Source organism: Cephus cinctus, unplaced genomic scaffold (genome assembly GCF_000341935.2).
Source record: "Cephus cinctus unplaced genomic scaffold, Ccin1 Ccin1_scaffold0169, whole genome shotgun sequence".
NCBI classification, from domain to species: Eukaryota; Metazoa; Arthropoda; class Insecta; order Hymenoptera; family Cephidae; genus Cephus; species Cephus cinctus.
Genome location: NW_014332893.1, coordinates 829,845 through 837,306, shown reverse-complemented (window position 1 = coordinate 837,306; position 7,462 = coordinate 829,845). Strand labels below are relative to the sequence as shown.

Here is a 7,462-nt window from a genome sequence, read left to right as displayed (position 1 = left end):
GTGTGTATATATATATATATATATATATATATATATATATATATATATATATATATATATATATATATCAACACAGTAATATAAGCAAGGGTAGCAAGGATACGCCATTATCCAATTAATCCTTGTCACCCCCCGATTCGTTTTCTCTCTCGTGAGAGATGTCTGCGTTAGACGCGAGAGGTATGACTATAGGAGTTAGAAAGGATGAGTATAAAAGTAGAGAAGGATGTAAGAATGTGGGTATCGTAGCGAGCGCCATGAATAAGACAGAAAAATGAAGGATCGGGTAAAATTGATCCTCAATAATACCTACCGGCGCAGAAGAGAAGTATGAAGAGAGATGAAGGAAAATGAAAAGGTAAAATGAAAGAGGTCGACGTAAAAAAGAATAAAAAGTAAAAGAATACAAGTTTCAGGACAGAGAGTGATACCTCTTTTTCGAGAAAATCCCTCGCTGGTATCACTACTATATAATGCTTGTACAGAGATGAGTAGGGAGATGCACAACGCTACGGTTTTAGCCGATACCAACAGCACGGCGCTAAATCGTAGCGGTGAGTCCGGGATCATGAAAGTGGAACTTGGAACGCAGTGGAGATGTACTAGAGACTATATTCTTTCGACTGGGATAGTCATAGCTAGTACGTGTGGGAGTGACTATCGCAAATATATATTTCGCGAAAGATTATTTTAAGATTAAAGAAATTATAAGCTGTAACGTATCTTTGTTACTCGACGCCGATAGCAAAAAATCCAAGAACTAACCTACGTTACCTTCGCTCATGCAACCGCAAGCCAGGCGGGCGCCAGCCAATTCTTTGTTCACCGAAACCTGACGAGCCGGTATAAACTGGGAGTTGGGGTGGAACAGGCCCAACTCCGCAAAACACGAGAGCTCTGACGGAACCTATCAGACGAGGCGGTAGCTTAACGGATCCTGTAGATTTTTGGGGACGCGTAAAATCGAGAAACGCAACCGCAGGATCTTTGGGGTCGCGTAAAATCAGAAAAAAAAAATTGATGCACGAACGGATGGTTACGGAAATGCACGGCCGCTCGGCTATTATTAGATAATTCACATATACGAGGAGCCTTAAAACAAAATCTGTCCCCGTACGAATTTTCACGTGAAGAACAATCGTTCCAGGCTGCAAATACGAATTTCCCATTGTGCCACATAGGATTTATGCGGATCGGTTGAGAGCGTAGCGCAGATTTGACACGGAGACCCGAGAAATTCCATAACCCAATTGTCGCGAAATTTTCGCGAAACAAATTAAACTTTATCCATACGCAGGATTTATGAATTCGCGCCTAAATTTTTTTTTTATATTTCACATAATTTTTTTGCCTTTTTTATCTTTATACAAATGCGTCTAGAAGCTTCTGAGTTATTTATGGCTGCACTGGCGTGTACCACTGTAGGGACTTGCTGCTGCTCGGCACTCGCTCAACCTCCAGCGTCGCCATGTTCGTCAGGAGCAAAAAGACAAGACCTAGAGAAAATCAAGAGAGACAAAGAGGGAGAGAGAGAGAGAGAGAGAGAGAGAGAGAGAGAGAGAGAGAGAACGGAACCTGGAAGTGTCGTTGGAATTTAGCTTGGAACGTTAATCTGTCGCGTGTACCTTCCTAGTTGAGAAAAAAAAGAGAGAGAAAGAGAGAGAGAGAGAGAGAGAGAGAGAGAGAGAGAGAGAGAGAGAGAACGGAACCTGGAAGTGTCGTTGGAATTTAGCTTGGAACGTTAATCTGTCGCGTGTACCTTCCTAGTTTAAACATTCGCATTCCTCGGCCAACGGAAATCCCTCCGAATGGGTCCTGTAGTTAAGTGTCTCCAAGGACCTTCGGAAGTCCAGGGGGCAATGCGTGAGGCGACCTCACCGAAATGCGAGTCGACGTTACAATAAAGAGATTCGAAACTCTCATGATCATCCTGGACTTCCTTACCGACGGAACACTCATTTTTCACTAGATAAATAATTATCTGACATCGTTCCCCATTCCTAATTCAAATCAACCGCGTATTCTGACATTCTGCATTATCGCTAATGATAAATATTATTATATGCTAAGATATAACTCATTTCTGTTATTATTTGCATTAAAGTCAGCTGTTATTTAATATCTATCGTTAATTCAAGGCTATTGGCTCTAACGAGCATCGTTAAAGTCATGTAATGCAAATCGACATGAAAAATAATTAACGAGTCGTTCGATTGCACGTAAAAAATCGTAATCATTTTTTGGGCCGTTAAATCAATTTTCGAAAATCCCACAAAAAATTTTCATATCCTTGTAAACACACTGTACATGGATATCATACATTACGAAGCTAATGAAAGTCAATGTAATAGGGATAGACTTCTGCTAAAATTACGCTTCCTCGCGGCAAGATCAAAGCCATGACGGAGTAGCTTACTGAAATGACAATCCTGCCAATCGAGGATTCCAATAATTAAATTAGTCCTGTCCCCAATCACCTATGCATGCGCACTTGCGTATATATTATTAAGATCCACTGGTGTTTTAAGGGTACTTGCATATATACATTGTCTACCATTAAAAACCAAGGGGCCATCTTCTTATGACTCTCAGTGTAAAATAGTCCTCTATTTTGATCACGGCGTCGATTCTACGTCGTTACATGAAAGCCGTAAAAGAATTTTGAGCAAGGTATTACGATAGTTATCAGTGGGTAATACAATAGAATAATAAAGTAAAGAATTAGAAGAAAATGTCAATGACGATTATTTTCATAGGAATTATAGGGACGCCGTTCACCGGGATGCCATTCAGAAAATAATCCGAAAACTATTCCATATTCCAACGCTAATTCCTGTCGAACGTAGGACCAATTCGAATTGTCCGATTTTACCAGGTACCCGGAGAATCTCTTCTACACTCGTGGGATGAGCTCGTGAGAACGCAAGAGAATGACGGCGTCGGGACGCTTATCGATGCCTTTAGGATGACACGTAAATCGAGTCTTTCCCGAAACTTCTGTGACAGAACAGGCGGATCTCTTAAAGTGGCTCGCAGGCTAATTTGCTTCTTCCGTATCCTACGAGAATATACGATGTTCTGATTAAGACAGTTGGTAATGTAGAATTTTATTGAATGCTTAACGTTAACTTACCCTACACACAATATACCTATAGTGAATGTAAGACACATAAAAATACTATGATTTAGTTAAACGGTTGATAATAATTATGACGATAACGTGTTTCTCTACGAAGTCAACTGATATTTTGATTTAGATATTTTTTTAGAATGTCAAATTATCAAATATTATTTCAGTGGCTGGATTAAATTTGAATGAGGTATTATTTATTTGAACAAAAAATGTCTATCACGATTCTGTCATTTTATATTCTGATGGAAATAATACTAGACCTTGGATATTGGATATCCAATGATATACACACAGTTTCGAAATAATCCGCCAGGAGGCTTTGAGCGAAATCCTGTCAGACTTATCGTAAGAAAACGATAAACGCAAAGCTTGTCATCTTACTTCAATTTGAATACGATCCAAAGTCTTTTCGAGTTTGGCGCGGGTCACCTGTTTTCTTTGTAAATCGAATCTACCAATTCTTATTCTGCGCGAGAAATAAAGCACTGACTGTGTACGCTTGGGCGCATCGTGTTCGTGTTTACCATATAGAAAGCATGAGTACGGTATATACCTACGTACCGGTGATGCAGACGATTATGTACAGTTTGAAATATCAGTTCTTTTATAAAATTCCTCCCTTTTTCCTCACCTACCACGTTCAATTTTCTCGAATTGCGATTAACGGGCATTGTTGTCGCTTTATGCGGATTTCATAGTTCATTTAATGGTCATGTTCAAGATTAATTGTATCAACGAAAATGACGGCAGTCGACTAACGGGTGATTCATTACGTAAGAGTAAGTAGTTAACTTTTTTAAATTGTGATAAGCTCAACTAAACTTTGTCAAATAAAAATAAAAAGCACTGGAAAGTTTTTCGACAATCTTTGAACACACGTACAAGCATCGCGGGACAACGTATAAGGTTAAAGTAATTTTTGTAAAAGCCAAAAGAATCGTAGCGGACTGCAGTACGAAGTTAGCTCGTGACCCAGCCAATTAATTAAAAACAGAAGTGAAACCAACTCACGTCATCCAACGGCGTCTTCGTTTTTTGAATCCACGGCCACTGGCTTCCATCTCCCTCCTGGAGTCTGTGTTTTATATCCCTTTGGGTAGCTCGGTGCGATCTGCTTGGAATCACTCGGGAGTAGCCTTCGGGTCGCACGCGCGGCACTGAACCAAATTGAGTTTTAATATTTCACTGTTTTCTCGGACTCCCTTATCCCACCGCCAGTACCGTCACACTATATCATATAACTGAATTCCGTGTGATACTATTTGTCACTGTGTTAGATGTCGCTCATAGTGAAACTGAAGGCACGTGTTTTGTTTTTGCACGAGGAATGTCGACTAATCGGATTTCCTATGGTCTGTAACTCGCATAAGAACTATCGAATGAAAAAAAAAAAACTAACAGAAACAGCAGTACCAGACGATGTTAAGCGTGCCAAATGTTCCTTCTCATGGATTTGACTCTTAAGGACTGTAGGAGAATGGTAGGCAGGTCCAGGAGAGAAGATTTATTTTCATGTTGTCCCTGAGCAACGAGGCTCTGCGCTGGACACACGCCCTACGGGAGAATTACTTCGGAAACGACAGTGGCGCTACTGCGGGAATTTGTTGAACTCGAAGAAATTGAATTCGTATGTTAACCAGATGCTTCTGATTTGCACGTATCTGCGTAGGACTTTGTTACAGTTCAAAAAGAAACAAGGCAAACGCCTGAGTGTTTTTCAAAAATGTATATTCAGGATTTCTTAATATTTTGATAATTTATCACCGTGCAGTAACTAATTTATATTACTCTGCTACGGGGGTTATTTTTCAGTCTGTCTAAGTGGTTCCCGTGCGCCATGGACGTGAACGCTCGTGTATCAACTGCTGGAGAGCAATTTAATAAAACTTCGTAATAAAAATGAGATAAAAAGCGAACGACTCGAGACAAGCGTAGAAGTTGTGAATCAGCCGGATCGGACCCAGAGCGACATTAAATGTCCATCCACTGGGATACAATGAAGGAAGCTAAATTGATCAGAAGAAAGTTTTCACGGTAATGATACATCAATTGGACGTTGTACCACAATAATTTTAAATATAATACTGATTAGGTTGGTTATTTTTCTTCTTAAAGTTAATTAAAATATTTGTCTGTGCACGAGAAAAAATATATTTATTTTAATGTACTCACTTCACGCAGACGTACTTTTTAATATTTAATGCTATGAAGAATTTCACTCTGGTTTATCTCTTCTTTCTATCGAACTACGCCATTACCAACCAGGAAATTCAGTTCCTCCAAGATCACGTTCTAGGAATACAATTTCGAGCTCTGAAACGCGGTACCATTAGTGGTTGAGTATTTAGTCGTCAAGGACCGGATTGAAGGAGTAACAAGTATTGTGAATCCAGTATGAATGCATTTTTTATCAAGGACCATACAATTCTATTTTCCATGTACAGAATAATTCGAAACTCTCGTTAAATTGAAATTCCTGGCATCGCTGTCGTATATTTTTCTTTAGCTATTGGAGTAAAAAAATACAAAATCTGCCGACATTGTTAACTAATTTTTATCGCGTAGAATGTCTCTTATTTTTATTTTTATATAGATTCTCGAAATAGTCCGTACTATATTACCTATCATTACGTACAACTAAGCGCGAGACTTCATAAAGTAATGTAAGTAATAAATCAAAATCAGACTTCAATTGACCGAAAGAAACTTCCAACCATTCGTCATATTTAACCTCACGATATTTCCCATGTGCTTCGACTGCAAAATAATAACATACAGTCCACAGCACGCAATACCTTCAGGATATTTAAGCCCCGTTCATTCGTAGTCGAGTCGAGCGTACGCGTTTGAAATACTTCAGCGATTAAATTCCCGCGGGATATACTCGTGCCTGCCTGACAGAGTCAAAATCGACTAAATAAATCTTTCGTAGAACTAATACATGCCGAATATTTCTAATATAAAATATTTCCTCAAATTTCATACTCGTCAACGATGCCATCTTAAAATATAACTGGATCGATGCACCTTCTGGAACATTTCTAGGTCTTTCAAGAGAAACCTACTGCATCCCTGAAAGCATCCTCGTTGGTTTTACTACGTTGTTGAAATCCTAACCTCATAGAAATGAACCAAAGACACGTGCAGTTTTCTGGCTTCAGGGAAGAAGAAATGGAAATACAACGAAAAGGCAAAAAGACTGTCGGCTTCCCGCTTCCTGAATTATTCAAGTCTGGTTGAATTCCTCCAGCCTGCATTTGGATTCTGGAAATGCGTTGTTATCTCAGTTTGGATGCTTCCGGTTAACAAGAGGAAGGTTATGAATTTTCTTTACTATATCCGTTATCACCGAACATGCTTATATGTTTCAGTACAATTATAGCGGTTTTTATTTTTTTTAGTACTACCCAAAAATCAATATCTAACTTTTGATTTATTTTTTATTGAGATCTACGCTTGGAATATATATATATAGGTAAATACTTGTTTTATTAATATTTTTTTCATTTGTTATGTACATCTGTGGGACAATGTTGAGTGATGACGTCGCAAGTGCACGTTAACGCCATATATTATAACAAGACTAGAATGACGTTGCACCTTGTTAGTGCATCGATGCACTGTGACGATAACAGTGTATTATTTGGTAATTCCTCTATGATGCTGCGGGCGTGGATCATGGTGGAAGATGAATGACATTGTTTCATAGAACTAGGCCTGGTTCCCACTCCAGATAGTCACTTGCAATGCATCGTTGAAGTCCTGGTCTAGTGGCAAATCTCTCATGATGCTGATGACGATGATCCTCGAGTTTAATGGAAAATAATTATATGGATACTTCAATATTTCCGTCATATATAACCAGTAGCAAGTACAGGCTACGCGCACAGGACACGGGAAAGGAGTAAAAATGTTAAAAGTTTGACATTTTGAGTAGATAAAAAGTGTAATTAAAAATGTATAGCTTGTCAACGTTAGCATTGAATAACTTTCTTTTTTGGAAAAATATTGTGTAAATATATTGGTTCTGAAATTTTTTCCGAAAGTGTAACGAACGATGTTAAACGGATGATAAAAAGGAAATGCAGGGATCATTGTTTTATTATTAACTGTTGAACTTAATTTTACTTTGTTTCCTGAATTACACTAGTGTAGGGATTTGGGTCGAGTCTAATGCAATTCTTGTTGCAAGTTAAATCGTCTAACGGTCGTTGTCCGACGACGTATAGACTATTTGGATTCCGTGCTCGGATCATAAAGTCTCCTGGAAGCGTTTCTCACAGTGCTTCTCCGCGGATTCGTCCTGTCGTTGACAAACTCGCACCAGGC

At 38.9% G+C, this 7,462-nt stretch overlaps 2 long non-coding RNA genes across 2 annotated transcripts in view; one reads left to right on the top strand and one right to left on the bottom strand.

Moving 5' to 3' along the window:
• Positions 1-4,698, bottom strand: part of LOC107264417 — a 15,303-nt gene extending 10,605 nt beyond the window's left edge. Inside the window, exon 1 of the long non-coding RNA XR_003058795.1 lies at positions 4,145-4,698. This is a non-coding gene — a long non-coding RNA (uncharacterized LOC107264417). The remainder of the gene's footprint in view (positions 1-4,144) is intronic.
• Positions 4,651-7,212, top strand: LOC112493874. Its single transcript, XR_003058798.1, has 3 exons — positions 4,651-4,760; positions 4,946-5,167; positions 6,179-7,212. It is a non-coding gene; the product is annotated as an uncharacterized LOC112493874 (long non-coding RNA).
• Positions 7,213-7,462: the final 250 nt, after the last annotated feature.